The sequence below is a fragment of the Centroberyx affinis genome, unplaced genomic scaffold (assembly GCF_046629955.1).
Source record: "Centroberyx affinis isolate AG114_WGS23_722 - 3 ecotype Tasmania unplaced genomic scaffold, CSIRO-AGI_Caff_v1 ptg000771l_1, whole genome shotgun sequence".
Lineage (NCBI taxonomy): Eukaryota > Metazoa > Chordata > Actinopteri > Beryciformes > Berycidae > Centroberyx > Centroberyx affinis.
Window position 1 is genome coordinate 248312 of NW_027279379.1, and position 16897 is coordinate 265208.

A 16897-nucleotide genomic window follows, 5' to 3' on the forward strand; every position below is an offset into this window, starting at 1 on the left:
CTCTCAACACTGCAGTCTGGGCTCCAGTTCACTCTCTCTCTCTCACTCTCACTCTCTCTCTTTCTCTCACACACTCTCAACTACCACGCACTACTTCAACTACTCCATACCTGCTACTTTCACTGGCAGCTTTCTCCTCTCCTTCACAAGTGGATTTCAAAACACTCAATCCTTGGAGGGAATCTGCATCAATATGATGAACAGAGTTTCATGAACGCAATGAAAGTCTGTTTCACTGTTCATGGGTAAGTCTGTAAAGATTTCATTGTTTTTTCCCTCTCTCTCTCTCTCTCTCTCTCTCTCTCTCTCTCTCTCTCTCTCTCTCTCTCTCTCTCTCTCTCTCTCTCTCTCTCTCTCTCTCTCTCTCTCTCTCTCTCTCTCTCTCACTCTTTTTCTCCTCCTCTTCTCTCGCCTTTTATGGGACAGTGCTGGATGTATGTGTGTGCGTGTCCATGCGTGTGTGCTTGTAGGTGTGTTCTGGAAGTGACTGACGGAGCCGGTGTACAGCGTGTAGATAGCGACGCGTGTCTTTGTAGAACAGGAGTTATCATTGGACGTTCGGCATTTAGATGAAATACCTCACAGTGTGATATTTCACATGGTTGGAACATTAATCACTTTTTAGTATGCATAACTCCTAATGAGTTCAAGAGCAGTCAACCATGGGCATCAGCTGCCCCAGGGATTCCACATTGCATTTCTAAAACCTTGTCTGTATATCTTACTGTAATGCATGTACAATTTATTGTTAGGGTAATCCGATAAATACACATAGTTCTGTATCCGGGGTTGTAATTTCCAAGCTAAATGGGGTTTGCACAGTACCTGTAGCTTATTCTTAGGCTTGCTCATTCATGGTCGAGAATAGCCTGATCAACTTAATACATTTTATTTAAAGTGCCTTTCAAGGAACCCAAGGACATTGTACAATACACATTTCTATATCATTCCCTATCTCTATAATCCATATGGCTTGTTTGCTAGTGAGGTTTTCAAAATGAATGCAAGTGAATGGAGAATCAGAGCAAATAGCTTGAGGTGGCTGTGGATCTATAGAGATAGCAGATGCTGACAGGTGACAGTTCACGAGATCATAATGGAGGCATGTGTGAAAATGCTCAAACATAAGTGAAACTTAAACAGCAGCTCAGCAGTTTGCCTGTGTTCACGTTGAAGAAACTGACATTGGGTGTATATAGGTGTGTATGGGAGAGAGAGTGTAAACTGCTTTCTGTATTGTTTTTTGGTAACCCTACTGTGATGGGTGAGGGTATCGGTTCCTGCCCTCACTCATCCCCTCTTGCTCTCCCTTCGTCTTTGTCCGGGGAAACGGAATCTGCAGCTTATTGATATTAATAGCACACAGGATCTGTGGTTGGAGAAGAGCAAGGACCTGGGAGAGAGTGGAAACCCGATATGGCTGGGCAGAATTGACAGTCCTCCTACTTGACAGGGTGGAAAGGAGTTGGCCGTAAAAATAGGATTGCATAATGTGCGCCGCGCGTTAGCTCTTTGTGTACTGTACATGTGTGATTAGAGCTGAACTTTTTTGACTGCCCTAATCTAGTTTCACGTGCTTGGAGTGAGACTTTGTCCAGCCGTGGTTCTAATGCCGTTTGTGGATCCTCAGCTGCCCCAGCTGTGACTTTTCAACAGATGAGCGCAAAATTACACACAAAGTTCAGTTTTGTGATTATTTGCCCCATGGATCAATAGATTAGAATCTCTATAGACACAGAATGGTGTGATTTGGGTATCCAGAGGAGGGGAATGCCTGTATTCAAAGAGCTCTGTTAACATTTAAATAGTGTAAAGAAATGCGCCGTCTTGTTTGTTTTGGGTTAGGAGTGAAATTCCACTTCCTTGGTATTAAGGCAGCAAAGCTCTCTGTGTGCACTCTGTGTACTTTGTTCTTAGCTCAGCAAAACGTGAGGGCAGGTCCAAAGAATCTGGGGGATCAGACAGGCCTGACATTCACCAGACTGCACTGTTGCCTTTTCAGCTTAGAAAAAAAAGAAGAAGAAAAAAGCCCTCCGAAAAAGGGCTGGTTGGAGTGAAGTTAGGTTTAATTGGTGGGTTTTGAGCCTGTTTGCGTGTCAGAAAGTGCTGTTGTTTACAGTCTGTGTGGGTGTAACAATATAATGCCAGGATCCTGCCAATCGCATCAAAAAGAGAAAAATATGCTTGATTTTTTTTCGTTTATTTGAATGCCGACTTTTTTTTTCTTTTTTCTTTTTTTACGAGACTTAGCCATGGTTTTCATTGAATCAGTCCATCTTAATAAAAGCACAAGAGAAAAGAGAAAGAAAATAGTGTGCAGTCAGCCCTTTTAGGAAATCACAAGTACAGTAAGCAGCTGCATTTGTTGAGAAGTGAGTCATGCTTTAGATTTTCCTGTCTTTCAGAGCACAGACAGTGACTTGGAAAATCTCCTGCACACACCCTAAAAACAAACAGCAATGACCCTGTATATAGATATCACTGACTCTACACAACCTAAACTCTCCTACGCCCTCTTCTTATTTACACAAAGCCCTTAATACTGATCCACCGGCCATTTAGCCTTTGGAGGAGTGTTGAACCAGAGTCGCTGCCTTTTTTTTTTTTGTTTTATTTCAACACACCGCGAGTCCATGGCATGATAAATAGATACTGTAGATCTATTCAGATGCTGTCACTAAGTGATCGAAGCACCCCGGACGGGCTGTAAAGAACCACGAGACAACTCTGGCAGCCTCCTATTGACAACCATTGAGTTGAGCATTAATTAATATGGTAATGATGTGTGAAAGTTCATTAACGAGCTGCCACAGAAGTAGCCACAGATATAGTATTAAGCGTGCTCAGAGTAATTAATGGAATAACTTTACTTAGTGGTAAATATTCATGGGCCCTCGTCTTTTTGTCTGCGCAATGTGAAGAGAGAGGAGAGCCTGTCCATTAGAGGAGCTGAAGAGCTGTCCAGAGTGGATGTGGGCCTTTTGTTGGGATTGGGTGCGTTTCAGTGGAGGGGTATTAATTCATATTTTGAACATGCGATCTTACAACAAAGCCAGAGGCACCGATAACATACCTGGGACTAGAGAGCATATTGTGGAGCCGCGACCTCCTCGCGAATAGGGGAGTCCACTTCACAGGTTTGTGCACAGAATAAAATGAGTCTTTGTTCACATTCAAATATAACCCCAATAGTTCATTACCATAGCAAAAAAAACCTCTAATTGTCCATTTCCTCTGAAAATATGGTGTTTGCATGTTTTTTTCCTCACAATTGCAGTGAAGTCATTTGCATAGAGAATGGAAACATGCATTTGGATTGTCTGAACTTCTAAAGGTGCTAAATAAATAACTGATGTGCTATTTCTACCCATTGGACATAACTGGTCTTGCGACTACCATGTTCTGTTTCTTTGTCAAAAGTCTTTTGCTGTCCTATTTTTCCACCTCATTCAACACAGTATACCTACAGCATCCTCTCAATACTTTACCAGAGAACCTTGCAAAATACTCCTTGGCTTCTTTTGTCTTTTGAAATGGTTGCATTTTGATTCATATTCTTAGCTTAGGCCTCTCACTGAGCATGCACATAACCCACCTAGGTGGGTAATTATCTCAACCAGGAGTTGTTCTCTTCCCTAAAATCTCAATGTGGGAGTGTGTGATGGGCTCCGTTTTCCCAACCGGTTGAAGCAGCGTGTGCTTGTTTATCCTCACCCTGCGCTCTCTGCACCCCCACTGTTCTAAATGGCAATATTACAGCCTTGTGCAGTTTGAAATGGAGACAATTATCTATTTAGGTATTACAAGATGGGCATTATATTGCGAGGAAAAAAGGCATACAGCTGCTATCAGAATTCTGTTGTTGCCTTTTTTCCTCAATACAAATTTTCCATCATTAAAATGATGGAACATTTATCTAAATGGATGTTATGCATTGGGTAAACTCATTTAGCTCCCAGGGCTCTTTCAGGTGATGGGGATTAATGATGTTTAGTAGTTTGAAACTGAAAATATCTGTCATTTGTCACCACTCGCTATTGATTTACGATGCCATTGATGATATGTTAATTGAAGTGTAATGAATCAGAATAATAGGGGAGTTGTGTGGGAATGGTCCATTTTCGATGATTGTTCAACCCTCAGCAGAGTTCAGAGCGAGTTGAATGTTGACTCGCGTTTTCAACAAGGGCATTTAACACATAATTAATGCTGAAACTGGGCAAGGCGGGCTGGTGTGTTTTTATCTATGCACAGTCTGCTTTAGATAAACACTTAAAACCTGCACAAGCGCCTGGCCACAGTTTTGACTGCCAAATGTAAACGGCACAAAAGAACAGTGGAAGAGGGGGTTGGATTTTTTTTTTTCCTTCATATTTGGATATGCTTTAATGCTTTTATTCAAATGCACCTGAGATATTGCCCCATAGTCACTTCTCAGTTTACCATAAAAATAAGATTTTGTTTCTTTCCTTCTCTTTTTTCATCTCTCCATGCCTGGGTTGAGTGCTCAGTTAGGAATGCTGTGTGCATGCAGAGCAGGGCGGCCCAGGGGAGTTGAGTCAGGGCCAGACTAGGTATGTTCACCACCAGGGGGGGCCGTCCACGACTCCCACCTGATAAAGGCATCTGCTGTCAGGAATATGAAACAAAGTTTTTGTCTTGCAAATAAACTGTCCACTCACGTCAGACAGCCCCATTGTTCATTTTTATCATCCGCCACGGGTGTAGTGGTAGTTATCGGACAGATGGAAATGCGAGGATGTGACTGACGATGACAAAGGCTACAGTAGGATAGGCGAAGGGTGACTTCTGTCCTGCTCCGAGTCCGTGATGGTGGCTGCAGCTCCGTAGAAGCTGAGGGAGGTACACCGGCTCGTACGGCTTCACACAAACAAAGGAAAACAAACAGCACAGCAATGAAGAGAATTGATTTCATCCTGATGATTTCTCAGAACACGTATGAAACTATTTGTGTATGTTGTTATCAATTGTGATCAATAGCAGCAGCAACCGGTGGGCGAGTTGGTACTGGCAGCATTACCAATATACATTGATTTAGTATGTTTCTCTCTGTAAATAACATTGTGGGTGCTGATGACAAGTGTTTTGGTCTGTGGTGGTAATTACTTCATAACTAGAACTAATTCTCAGTCTTGTGTCCGCAGGGCAAGGAGGCTGTAGTAACACCGCTGGAACTGAAGATTGCTTTAAATAAGCAAGTCCTTGTGGAAGGTAAACACGCAATCATTCACTAGACCCAAGTCTCCGCATGAGGGTGAATGCTATATTGAATTGGCTTAATAATTAACTGAATGCAGTGTGGTTGCCTTGTTTGTATATTTTGTGTGTGTAGCGGGGTGGGGGGAGTTGGGGTGGGGAGAAACTCTACAGGTGCACTCTGTCAGCCGTTTGCAAAGCTGCCGATTTGAGACTAACATGGGGAGTACTAAAGAGATAGTTTGCCTAAAAGTAAAAATTGGATGTGCGAGGTGTTGTTCCTAGTACTGCGATGTGTTTTAAGTTGCTTTTAGCACTATAAAGAAATGGGGACATGAGGTTGTCTGCTCCATTCAGATACATCTATCCGTACTTCACAATATCCAGTCTTCCCACGTTTGTGCATATTGACGTCTAGTCTTTGTCGGAAAAAGTTGAAATATGGCGATATTCCGTCCCTACAGAACATGCCGGGAACATACGGTCCTGTTATCAGTGGCATCTCAGCCACTCTTTGGCCGATATCTCGTGTTTGCTCCTCACACCCCTCTCTCTATCTCTGAAGTTTTGGGGCCCCAGGATGTGAACTGCCAGGCTGGAGCGATCCAATGGGGCAGAGCGGGGCTGGTGGGGGGTGTTGTGGGGGGTGTTAACACGTCAGGAGCTCAGGGCTTCAGAGGAGGAGTGTGTCTGTTTTCTGTCTCACACAGCTTTGGCTTCACCATCTCTCTCTCTCTCTCTCTCTCTCTCTCTCTCTCTCTCTCTCTCTCTCTCTCTCTCTCTCTCTCTCTCTCTCTCTCTCTCTCTCTCTCCATCAGCACTAACAGCATGTTGTGACTTGTAGGTAGATAGATAGGCTATGTGCACATAATGTGACAAATAAAGACTGTACAGTTGAGCAGTGCTTGTTGTTTGTTGCTATTGGTGAACAGCAAAGCTGTTCTGAGGAACAGAGTTTGTGAGGTGTAACTACCAACAATTGTTTTTGAAGGCTGATACCGATTACAGTAGTTTTTGGGATCGAAGCTGCTGATTGACTGAGTTTATTTGATAATCTAATATACAAGGGGATGCCCTGACCAAGGAGGGATACCCTCAAGTACACATCAATAAAATTATCAAGGATAGCACAATAAAGCTTGAAAGCTTATTTCCATTGGGGTCCTTATGTAAATATCCTTATTTCCATAGGGTCCATTTCCATATCCTTATTTCCATATCCTTATGCTGATAGCAGATATTTTGTTTTGATGTTCAGTTTAATCACAATGCTAGATTTGACCATTTTCATGCCAAAAATTTTTTTTTTTATTCTTTGCATGGTGGAAAACTCTCTGAAACAGTATCTTGAACATGGGACACTAAGACTCTCCATTGAAACTCTTTAGAATCAGCTCAGGTTAAGGGCTTTCCATAGACAATCACTGTAGTATTGAGCAATTATACAATAAATATGTAATCAAACCAACTGCATCATATCCATTGTATCAGAGATGGACGATACTGACTGGCCAATATCTGATTTTTGATTGATACATTGGTCTAATGTTAGGTGTTACTGTGGTTCAGCGGCTCCTCCACAGAGTTTGAGGAAGGCAGAACCAGCAGTAACTGCCGTCATTAGCAATGGCTGCAGGATTTGAATGAGACGAATTGTATTTCTCCCCTTTGGAGGAGGAAGCTCTCATCACCACATCATGTTATTGTTAAGCAGCCTGTAGTCCTCTCTGATTTAATTCAGGCAATCACCCCCACATTTGGAAGACAGTGGCTTGGAGAAAATGAAAGGGGGAAAAAATCATGTTGCTGTTTATCTGGAGTGCATTCTCCGCATAGTCTTGTAAAAACAGGTCCACTCCACCAGGCCCCACAGCTGCCTGCTCCAGATGTAAGATCAGCCCTGAAATCTTCCAAATGATTGTGTAATTAATGTTAATGTGGCAAAATCAGCCTAATTATTGACACAACTTTCCAATGCGATTTTGATTGCATCACTAATGCAGAAATCCCTGTGGCAGCTTATGGGATTAGTATGCCTTGGTGTTTAAAGCCCTTCTAAAGTGCAATGGAGTTTAATACAGAAGAGCTCTGCTCCTGTTACTGCAAAGACTTGACTACTGTGTGTGTGTGTGTGTGTGTGTGTAAAAGCATGCACAGTGTTCATGTGTGCGTATTTGGACCAACCTTTTGTCTATTACCCATATATGTATACTCATGTCCCTGTTTCTTTTTTTGTTTAGGAATTAGGAATTAAAGCAGTCTGACAAAGGGCTTGATTTCACTAAATTGGCTCCAGGCCAGATTGGAACAATTATCATCATATAGGCATCTCTGCTTGATAGGACTGCCTCTGATAGAATATGCCACATGTAGGCCTGCTTTTTCTGTTTTGGCCAATTTATTCAGACCTGATGAAATCCAACTTTACAGAGAAGTGCTTGCGCTTAGAAGAAGCTTCAGATGCCCAAAATGTGTTTCTCTGTTTTGAGGGCTTCTAAATGCTTTCGTCTCATGTTGGACTTCATTTGAATTTCATGAATCCGTATAACGGAGGGAGGAACGTATCATGCGAACAGTCAGTTGCTTGTATTTCTCCCTTTGCTGTAAATGAGAGTGCCTCTGAAGATCACAGAGAAGATTGCTTTGGTTTTAGCTGTTCAAGTTGCTTTGTTTAATCAGCTTTTTATGGAAGTATTAAGAATAAACAAGTGAATTCATGAGTTGGACCCAAAGAAAGGTCGTGTGCAGATTTATGCTGGGATGAAAATAGGGCCTCTGTAATAGTTCCCTTGACTGCATTTATTGCTTACTTTAAAAAAGTAATTTCTTTATATCAGCATCAAGCTGAAAATTGCCATGTATTAGTATTAGGCTTGGTAAGCTTCTAATTCTGTGGCATTTACAGCCGGCTGTGTTTCCATGCATTTATAACACTTTGATTCTTAAGAGCTCCTTTAATCGCTTTTGCCTAGCTTGGAACATAATAAACAACTCGCTGTAGCGAAAGTGCCACATGGGGGAGATTGCTAGCAAGAAAGTTAAACGCTTCTGTCACTTGCAGTTTTGTTGCTGTGTTTTTCATGCACTGTAAGTACCGTAATCTACTCTCTGAGCTTGGCTGCTGTAGTTAAAAACGGTGACAGGCAGAATAGATGCAAGACAGTGTAAAAATGAAACATTATCGTCCGTACAAAGACGTCACGCTGGAGACCGAGGCAGAAACATGACGGCCTGGGCCTACTTTTTCCTGTTGATTGAGATCACAGGATGTGTCAGGGCCTTCTGAACACCATCACCTGGCCGCCGTCTGCTTTCTCTATCTGATGCTCTGCTTCCATGGCAGTATCAGCTGCTATCAGACTGGGCTCTGGCAGATAGCCCGCCTCTTTATTGTCTTGCTAAACAGGTTGCACAGGTAAATGTATGCCTTATTCTGAATACAGTGTGTCACAGAACAGAGCAACACTCTTATTTTCTCTTGCATCTCCCTTGACTTTCATGTGAATTATCTTCTCTTGTAAGGTAGAAGGAATTGTACTGATAGTGTTATCACAGATGTGTTATCTTGAAGCTACTTAAAATACCTTTTTGGGGAAAAATGTGTTTGGCAAGTTTCAATCTATTTTTCTATCAGCATCACACAGACACGTCTTCTTTTGGTTTGGAACATATTGACGGATGTATAAACTCTGCTCTGTCTAGAAGAGTGAAGAGCTTTGATAATGTCAGCCTGCTACCAGGTGCAGACGGCTAACGTGACGGAGTCTTTGTGCGAGATTGACTGAGGCGACAGAAGTAAGCAAATTCCACCCTCAGATGACTTGTCTTACAGCAAGATGAAAAGAAAATCACAAAATTGAGAGAAAGTGTGAAAGCTCTCTCAGGGCTTTTCTTCCACAAAGGTTTGGCGTTGGCCTTCTCTCACCGCTTCAGAAAAGGTGAAATGGAATTAATCATTTGGATTGATTTTTAGTCTTCTGAGCAAGATTGCTGTCCAGAGTATTTCTTTGGATAGTCTTGGCCTATCATACTGAAGATGCAAAACAAGATAAATTGTGGAATATGTAATAATCTATTAGTATAACTAAAATAAAACAGCTATAAACTGCACCTGCATTCTACTTGCTCCTAGAAACAACATTATAAATTGATATATACTCACATGTTGATGAGACACATCCTGTGTGCAGTTGGTCTCCAGTGTAACTAGTGCAGAACTATGACTATGTAAGGAAATTCAAAAACAAGTGCCTACGGCCTTGGTTCTTATTTGGACGGTTTTGACTTTGCTGCATTCACGTCATGTCATGGTAAATATCATTTTGGCAGTCCCTTGCATTCTCCATTTATTTTATAAAACAAATCCCTTTTAGGGATAAAGCACCTGGTGGGGCTACTTAATGGAATGGCTTCAGCCCTACGCAAATAAACAGCTTGCATTTTTGGTGTGAGATTAAGAGTGGGGTTGAGAAGGCTGCTGGAGAGAGAGCTGGTGGGTAAAAACCACACAAAGAAAGTCAACACGTGGAGAGGATGGAAATGGAGGAGTTTAATGTCTGTGTCCCTAGAGTTGACTACATGTACTATAACAGCACATATGAATGTGTTGGTACTCGGTGAACCTTGAAACTGAGTCTGAACCTTGGTAGCCAAAGATTTGCTTTTTTGTCAGATTCAAGCTGTGGGAGAGCTCTTTTTTTTGAGTAGTAGACCAGTGAGTCAGCAGTAGGATAGCATTCAAGACATGAAAATGGGCTGGAAAAAATCTGAAGTTTTGTTTTCCACACTTCCATACAAAAACATGCAGTCATGCCTTTCCTTTTAACCTGGAAAAGATAGTGTGGTATCTAGAGCCAAAGAAAAGGGAGTGAACAGGGAGGAGAACAAGTGACCAGTGAAATATAAAGCAGAATGATTGCTACATTGCTTTTAAATAGCTCAACATGCCGTTAAGATTAGTGAGAAATGGAGCCTCCCAACCCAGACATATCAAATAGTATCTCTCGTTATTTCATTCAACCGCAAGTTCGCCAACTGCTCTAATTCACGTCATACATCGTTGCCAATTAGGTTCCCCCTCTTGTTCCCCTTGTTGGATTGTCAAATAAATTAGAATGTTAAAATATTTAAAATGTTGAATTAAAATTAGACACTTAAAAGATGCACTTGAAGCGGAACCCTTCTTCTGAGAGGGGAGAGAAAAAGTGGAGGGCCTTTTCTTCTGAAATGCGGGTTTATTTAATGTAATCGAAAGAGAAAGGCGGAGGCATTTTTTAAACCGATATTTATTTACAGTGTTTTTTTGCACTGGTTTCAGCCTTGGCTCCTGCGTTGTTTTCATAAACAAAGTCTCCCTGGCTGGCTAGAAAAAACCCAGGGCTGTTCAGTGCACTGAAAACAGGAATGACAAACACCATTAGCTGAAAAATTTCCATCTCATTGCAACTATGTTATTGTTTACTTTACCATACACGTCCTAATATGGTTACCTCCCTGTTAAAGCGGGCCGGAGCAGAGCCGAGGGGCCCTCGCAGGGAGACGCTTTCAGCTGCCACTTAGACAATAAGAAACAAATGTCACAGCTCTGCAAAAAGGCCCGGCTTTCACAGTCTTACAGTGCTCGGCCTTCCACGCCGCTTGGCTCGGGCTCCTGTGTGATATTTATCCACTTTCCCCTGTTAGGTGCCCTCACAATGTACCCCCCGCCTCCCTCATTCTCTCCCTTTCTCTCCCCCTCGGCCCCTGTCTCTCTCCCTCTCTGTCCCTCTTTTCCTTTCTGTCTTTCTTTCCTCTTTATTTGTCCGTATCTCCCCATCGATCTCTGTCCCCGTCCTGGTGTCGGCCGTGTGGAGGTTGACTGATGGGTCTCTGTTTGCCGTGTTTAGTTATTTATCAGGGGGTGGGGTGATGTGCTCGGAGTGGCTGTTGTCCTCCTCCCTGTGGCCGAGCGGAGGCCAGTTCAGCTGCAGGTCACGCCCCGGCCCAACGCCGCTGCTGCGTTTGAACTGGAAACATCTTGGCCATGCTTAGAGGCCCTTTATGCTCCTTGGATGAAATCATTTCACCACACAGAGTCACAAAGTCCTGGGATACCGCAGCAGAGATGTAGCATTCTGGAGGCTGCGCCTTTATTGACTTGAATCTTTCTGTCAGTGGGACTGTAAAAGTCATAATCCATAACATTTTCATATAAATAAACGTTTTGTTACTCTCTATTGCCTATTGACGTAACACAATAGTGATTCAGCCTTTGCTCAGTTCATGAAAGCTTGCTGTTCTAAACACCCGGTGTCTTTCCAGCAGCAGCAACATTGATTTGCTTGTAATAAATAGAAGAACTGGGTAGTTTGCATGAGCAGCGATAGCCACCATGGCTGAACAGACAAAGAAAAGAGCGCCACCTACAGAAACAGAAAAGATTTAAGGAAAAAGATGCCACAGTACTGGACACACTGTTTGATTGACAGGTGGTCTTTGGGAAGAGCAGTGCAGAAACACCACAGCAATGAGCGCTTAGTACCAAAGATGGAGACAAAATAAAAAAAATGAGGATTACGCAGACAACCACTTAAAAGTTACTTTGACTGAAACCTGCCTTTCCAATCCCCCCTGAGGACAGTGATAATCTCTAAGTTTCATTCTCCATGGAAAGTCAATATGTAGGTTATTAGGTAGTAGGGTCAGGCCACCTCACCGTAGGTTAGTTTGGCAACAATAGGTGGAAATTGGGTGCTTCCAGATGCATGGGCTTTCTTTTCCCCAGTTGGTGGAGGATGATGGCAGCCTCACCTCAATCCTAAAATCCTCACGTTTATGATATTTGCCCAGTATTATCTGTGCCTGTGGATGAATGGGAGGACAGGCCATGAGGAATGTAGAAGGTCAGACTCCGTGATTTACACAGGACAGAGCCAGAGAATCCTTGGGAAAATACTTGGGCCGGGATCAAACAGACGTCATGTGATATGTTCTTAACATTGACCTTTAAATTCGTGCATTTCATTTCTCCCCTTTGGCAATGATGCGCTGGATGTAAAACAATTCTTACTTTAACATTTTTAAAAACAAATGTAAGCAAATTAAAGTGTTATTTTGAATAATTTGTGCAGTTTCAAAGGTGCTGGTTGTTACAGTAGGATCAGGCATTTTTCAGCAAAATTGTACACTGTCATTTGTTTAAAATTTGTTATATATTTATCTAACAGATTTCTTAGACAGTGAAACAGTGTCATTACCAAATGTAAACCCAAACCCAAATGTGGTAAGTAAGCGGCAGTATTTTCTTACTCACTTTGTCTCTAGCTTAAGCTCAGCTGATTGACCCATTCTATGCTTGAGTACCTATTGTTGATATTTTGGGAGTAGTTTGTTCAGGATACTCTGGGCACAGAATGATTAAGTAATAAACTTATAATGCCACCAGGCTATTAGAAACACATACAGCTGTTGTGGCGTGAAAACCTCATAATACCAATTTCACTTTTTGTTTTGTTTTTTATTTATTTTTTATTTTTTATTTCACTGGGCACAATTCATGAACCCAGGGACCCAACCCAACCCATTAGTAAACATACACACATTTCTGAAACGCATAGACATCAAAGGTTAAATCAGCCAGTTTATCTCAATTCCTGATTCCTGAAAGTTATTGGAGGCACAAGGTTTGCATCTGATTAAAGCAACAGGCTGGTGAGTAAATGCATATCCAAAGACATAATGACTGTTTGTGTTTATGAGGAGGAGGGAAAGGGGTGGTGGTGGTGGGGGGGGTTCCAGTCTTTTTTTTTTTTTAAGGCAGTAATTCATCAGAATTTATAAAATAAATACTATAGTTCAAACCTGGGTCATCTTCATTATTTCTTTCGTATTTGTTTAGGCCTAAATATCATTTCCACTTCACTGCAGTATTCTGGTGATAAGCTAATGGCAGCGCTCTTTTGTTTTTTTCAGTCTGAGGGGAAACACTACCCTCCTTTGACGTTAATGAACTTTGCGAAGGGGTTGTTTACTGACTTCAAGGTCAGTTTCTGAGAAGGGCAGCAGGTTTTCGTGTAAACATATTTACAGCCAAAGATGTGTAAACACTGTAAATGTATACAGGTGCAGCGAGGACGATACTGGCATATTTTCCTATTTTTTTTTTTTTTTCTTTCTGTTTTTTTCCCCCTGACCTTTTCCCCCATGACACATGCATAAAGGCTGTGTTTGCGATGTTGTGTGCATGTGTGTGTTCTCTCTGGAAGCACTTTAAGGTAATATGTGCACCAGCAAAAAGCGAATTTTTTTTTAGTCTCACAAAGCGTAATGATGTGCCTGCTCACAATATGAAGCTGTAAGGGAAGAGAGGAGAGAGCTGGGCAAATGCAGGACTAGTGGGGGTATTAAATATGAATTAATGGAATGTTGCTCAGGCACATCTTTGAGTGTAGTGTAGTGTTGAAAAATAAAATTTATGTTGCCAGCTACTAGCCGTGAAGGTGCATTTGGACTTAGTATCCTTTAATTAGAAGTGAGATATTAGCATTTCATAGGGCTTTATGCTGGGTGAGGGGATCGGCCAGCCACCGCGCCTTCATTAGCCAGCTTCTCTGCATGTAATGAGTGCCGTCATTAGCTGATGGAGTGGATTTGCCCTAGCTCTACCTTGAAAGGCACATCTTTTACATACTTGCAAGGAATAAGGCCTTTTAATGGATTCCTCAATGAATAAAATAAGATGCCACTTCTTAAAAATTTGACGAGTGCATTTCTGAAAATGTACACCACTGGCTGCTGCCATTTTTTTTTTTTTTCTTCCGTTGGAATGATGGCAAAGGGGGCACAAGGGTAGTATTACCGGTGGCGATAGCAGTGGAAAAGGGGAAAACGCGGGTGCGCAAGGGGTTGGGTGGGGCGGGGGGTGTGACTGACTTATGTTTCCAACGTAAGGCATCGGAATTCACTTTGTGTGTCATGTAGTGCATCATAAATTCTGAATTATATCAATAACGTGGGGACGTGGAAGTATAAAAGTGCTGGATCAAACGGGAGAAATATGACATGCAGGCTGACTTTTGCCTTCAGTCACAGGCACATAAATAAGGTGTGTGTGATTTGTGTCAGAGGCCTGAGGAAGTGCTTGATACTGTTCAGTGGGGGCTCGCTGAGCTATAGTGCGAGATGTTAAAATTCACCATGTTTATCAGAGAAAAGGCAGGACAGCTCGTGGATAAACCTGTCTGCATATATGCGCGCCGGTGTACGCGTGTGCGCACATCCAAGAACAGACGCCGTCAGAGTGGAGGTGTTTTTTTGTGATATGGAAGTCTTCCTAAGCCTTCAGCCGCAGCTCCATTCTCAGAATCAGGCGTGAAGTGATTAGTATTTTATTGATGAGCTCCTGAAGTGGCAAGTGTGGGAAATTGGATCTTTGATCTCCTCGAGTTTGGGAAATATAACCTGAGTGTGTGTTGAGCTTGCCAGGTAAGACCCCACCCCCCACCCCCCCACCCCCCACACACACACACACACACTCACGCACACACACACACTCCCCACCCTCCACCCCCCGCCTCCCTTCTCGTCACTTCCCCTCATAATACACCCCCGCCCCAACCCCACCCTACACACACACACACACACACACACACACACACACACACACACACACACACACACACGCAGACCTGTCGCCTGAGAGGGATCTTCCTCCCCTTCTCCAAAACACATATTTGTTTTGGATGTTTTCATTGAGGGTCTACACGGTGATTACAGATGTTCATTAACAAAATTGGGTATTTGTTTTAAACTTTAACCAATCACTTTGATATGCTAATTACAGTGTAATTTAATTTGAGCCCCGTAATGATGATGCTGTTATTATGGACATAAATGATGCAGTTAAGCTGAGAGTAATCTCATTTGCATACTGTACATGCCAGTAAATTAAGCCCTTTCCTGCGTTGCTTCAGCTTTAATTTTCCACTCCTTTTCACACAGCATCCCTCAGCCCCTGCGCCTAATAGCAGGCCAGCTCGTTTGATGTGGAGAGCCGCTTCCTCACACTAAATCTAGTCACAATATGTAATACATAAAGGCCCTCATTATCGCTCTAAGTGCTCCTTTAAGAAGTTGGTATTAATAAGCAGGCAAGCTTTTCGTGCTTTGTAGTGATACACAAAAACAGTTTTGTCCCTAGCCATGATCATCTCTTAACATCCCCTAATCTGCTGCTGAAAAATAAAAAGTAAACACGATCGTGGTGAGCTTATAATGACAATATATCCAGCAATACTTAAAGCGTCCCTAATCATATCGTATACCTCTTCCACTATGTGTTGATCAGAGATGTCTTCAAAGAGGTGATTGCATTTTGATACTCCTCCTTTGAAAAAAAAAGATGAAGGGCATTTGGATGTGTCTTTTTAACTAGGATTTTTTCCCCCAAAAAAATTATAATTGAAATGATGCCTTATTATATGTTTAGAGCAAATAATTTGGCTTCTGTTGATACACATGCTTTTTGATGTCCATATAAAAGAGGCATATGTCTAACAGAGGGACATGGCTGGCCATGATAAAGGTGTCGTGTCTTCATTAGAGAAGCAGCACCTCATGGTGTCTGATTGTCTGATGTTTGCTGTGAGAAGGTAAACGTGTTTGTCATACAGGGGTGTATTTATGCTGATCAAACACGTGAGGGGGGCCATGGTGAATGCTAAGGACTTTGGCTCACCGCCGCGCTCGACGCCCCTCCGAACGTACACAATAGCGTCTAAACTTTCCCTTTTGTCTCCTGCTCTCAAACAGAGTCCAACTTCCCTTTGTGTTATGAAGGTGGGTCAGGAGGGTGGTTTATGGACTTTAACACTGACAATACAATTGCCCTTCAGTGAGAATGCGCCTCCATTTTGTACCATAAAGAATATTATTTTTCTGCCAGCCAATTTTCTCTGTTAGTCTCTAATTGGCTACATAAATCTCGGCCGTTGAGGGTGAGAAATGTTGCAGTGTCACAGAGTGTAATCTTCACCCTTATTTACCAATTCATTAAGATTCATTGATGCAGGATCGGTGAGAGGAAATGACAACATAAATCAGGCCTCCAACATAATGACCCTAATCAGTTGGGAATTGCAGAAAATGTCATGATGAACTATGTCCTTGTATTAGTGCCACTGTACATTGTCATTGTGCTGCTTTATGAGTGGGACGCATCCTCCTGACACGGGCTGTATTTAACGAAAAAAAGAGTTGTTAAAACCTGATTCCATTAAAACGCAGAGATTCATACAAGGTCTTTCGGTATTTAGCCCTGCGCCCTTTACCTTCAATTTAACTGCTTAATGGAAGGCACAAACCCCCTTCCTTTTTAACCCTCCATGTCCTCTCTCTGGGAAGCTAGGGCTTTTAAAATAATGACATGCTTCTTAGGCACAAACGACCCCGGTGCCACGTCTAGGAAGAATGGCACCTTCGGAAGCAGCGGGAGGGGTCAAAGGTGAGACCACTCCCATACCAATGGCAATGAATCTGATGCCCAAATTTATTTGGCCCTGTGTTGTGATTGGTTAATTGCCACCCATAACTTACCCAGAGACTATTTAAGTGCTTACATGGATGTGTAGTACATCTAGTACAGTGTCAATAGAATACAGAGTTTCATGCATTTCGCCATACAATTAGATTTATTCTAACTTGA

General features: G+C 42.3%; 1 protein-coding gene across 3 annotated transcripts in view; it reads left to right on the forward strand.

Annotated features, from left to right (window-relative positions):
• The first annotated feature begins 4841 nt into the window (after positions 1-4841).
• Positions 4842-16897, forward strand: part of foxp1b (forkhead box P1b) — a 99874-nt gene continuing 87818 nt past the window's right edge. For all 3 annotated transcript variants that reach the window (XM_071520116.1, XM_071520117.1, XM_071520119.1), the window contains exons 1-2: positions 4842-4957; positions 5166-5232. The gene's annotated coding sequence lies outside the window, so the exon portion shown is untranslated. The remainder of the gene's footprint in view (positions 4958-5165; positions 5233-16897) is intronic.